This window comes from Alexandromys fortis, unplaced genomic scaffold (assembly GCF_014885135.2).
Source record: "Alexandromys fortis isolate MF-2015 unplaced genomic scaffold, M_Fortis_MF-2015_v1.1 scaffold_54, whole genome shotgun sequence".
Taxonomy (NCBI): Eukaryota; Metazoa; Chordata; class Mammalia; order Rodentia; family Cricetidae; genus Alexandromys; species Alexandromys fortis.
The window spans coordinates 10,916,008-10,918,628 of NW_026067958.1; the positions used below are offsets into that span (position 1 = coordinate 10,916,008).

General features: G+C 42.6%; 1 pseudogene; it reads left to right on the top strand.

Annotated features, from left to right (window-relative positions):
* The first annotated feature begins 1,423 nt into the window (after positions 1–1,423).
* On the top strand, positions 1,424–2,218 carry LOC126507896 (60S ribosomal protein L7a-like; annotated as a pseudogene).
* The last annotated feature ends 403 nt before the right edge of the window (positions 2,219–2,621 follow it).

The following is a 2,621-nucleotide window of genomic DNA, read 5'->3' on the forward strand; positions in this document are numbered from 1 at the left end:
TAACTGGCACAACAAAAACAAAGTAAAAAATAAATAAATAAAAAGTAAAAAAAAAAAAAACCAAGTCCCTCAAGTCCCTCAAATTGCTTTTCAAACATGCTCTAACTTTAGTTTAGTATTATTCTTCTAGCATTACTGTGTCTCTGGATTTCTGCTTTATACAATAAATATCTATAATACACAAATCATCTCCACACTTATCAAAATAGAGAAATAAAATAAATGTTTAAAGTTATTTTGTATAATGATGTGGGAGTGTCATATATCAATCTGTTGATTTCATTGGTTAAGCAATAAAGGAACTCCTTGGCCCTGATAGGTTAAAAGATAGGTGGGAGGAATAAACAGAATAGAATTCTGGGCGGAAGAGGAAGTGAGGTCAGACTCTGCTCTTCTTCCAGAGGGACCAGAGACGCCATGCTCTGCTCTCCCAGGCAGCTCCAATCCACGATGGACTTAGGCTAGAATCTTCCCGGTAAGTGCACCATGGGGTGCTTACACAGATGATTAGAAATGGGCTAGTCCAGGTGCTAGAATTAGCCTGTAAGGGCTAGAGTTCATGGGCCAAGCAGTTCTTAAATGAATACAGTTTGTGTGTTGTTATTTTGGGCATGAGCTAGCCAAGCGGCCGGGGTGTTGGGGACGCAGCCCCGCCGCTCGTATTTCAACAGTATAATGAAACTTTTAACATGAAAATAACAAAAAAAAATCTCTGCCTTCTCTTGGTATTCCCTAAAACATAAAATAATCACACATTTAGAATTTCCTCTGATGGTTAGTGATGCTGGTGCATACATGCCTTCATTGGAAAAAATCACTGTTCCACTCTTTTGCCCATTTTAAAATCCAGTTGTTTTCCTAGTCTGTAGGTTACCTTTTACTGTTTGCTTCTCTTGGGCCAAAGCAGCTTCTTTAACTTGGCATAATCTTACTGGTTCATGTTTGCTTTGTTACTTATGCTTCTGGAATTGTAACCAAGAAATAATCAAGGTAATGGCCCATGGCTTTCCCAGCATCTTCTAAGAGACTCATAGCAGCAGGTCTTGTGTTATATCATTGATTGCTTTTTAATTAATGTGGGGGGGTACTTGATGTAGGAGTCAAGTTTTATCCTTTTATTGTGCACATTCTTCTTTCCCAACACCATTTGTTGAAGAGATCTTTCTCCTACCATAGTATCTTGAAGCTGTTGTCAAGATTATATAATTCTGTGGGCCAATTTCTGGGTGCTCTGGTTTATTGCTTTAGTTTGTGTGAATGTCCTCATGTCTGTGTTGCACTACTGTGATTAACATAGGTCTGGAAGGGGTTGATGTTTTGAAGTAAAGATGTATGAAGCCTCTTGTGCTTTAACTCTGTTCTTTTTTATGGTTGGTTGTTGTTTCCAGAATTGGGATCTTGCTCTCTTCTCCAGCCCGGGAAGATGCCCAAGGGAAAGAAGGCCAAGGGTAAGAAGGTGGCCCTGGCCCCCACCGTCATGAAGAAACAGGAGGCGAAGAAGGTGGTGAATCCTTTGTTTGAGAAGAGGCCGAAGAACTTCGGCATTGGGTAGGACATCCAGCCCAAGAAAGATCTCACACGCTTCGACAAATGGCCTGATGAGGCTGCAGCAGCAGAGGGCCATCCTCTATAAGCGGCTCAAAGTTCCTCCTGTCATGAACCAGTTCACCCAAGCCCTGGACCAGCAAACAGCTACCCAGTTGTTTAAACTTGCCCACAAGCACAGGCCAGAGACCAAGCAGGAAAAGAAGCAGAGGCTGCTGGCCCCGTGCTGAGAAGAAAGATGCCGGCAAAGAGGATGTCCCAACTAAGACCACCTGTCCTTCGAGCAGGCGTCGATACAGTCACCACTTTGGTAGAGAACAAGAAGGCTCAGCTAGTGGTGATTGCCCATGACATAGACCCCATTGAGCTGGTGGTCTTCCTGCCTGCCCTGTGTCGGAAGACGGAGGTCCCCTATTGCATCATCAAGGGAAAGGCCAGGCTGGGACGACTGGTCCATAGGACGACGTTCACCACTGTTGCCTTCACACAGGTTAACTAGGAAGACAGGGGTGCTCTGGCCAAGCTGGTGGAAGCTATTAGGACCAATTACAATGACAGATATGATGAGGTCCACTGCCCTTGGGGAGGCAATGTCCTGGGTCCTAAATTTGTGGCTCGAAATGCCAAGCTGGAAAAGGCAAAGGCCAAAGAACTTGCCACTAAACTGGGTTAAATATACTGCTAAGTTTTCTGTACATAAATATAATTATAAAACTTCAAAAAAAAAGAATTGGGGTCTTTCTTTGAAGTAAATAAATAAAAGGAAATGGAGGAGGGAGAAAGAGAAACATGGAGATATCTCAATAATATTCAGGATCCTTTATGGTTAAATATGAATTTCAAAGACTGATTTTTCTTTTCCCTCAAAGATGTAATTGGAGGTCTGAAAGAGCTGAGATAGCAGAGATGTGTTAGCAATGCAGAATCTGCCCATCCATGAATATGGACTATTCTTCTATATTTTTCTTATTTATTTATTTATTAATTTATTAAAGATTTCTATCTCTTCCCCACCGCCGCCTCCCCTTTCCCTCCCCCTCCCACTCCCCCAATCAAGTCCCCCTCCCTCATCAGCC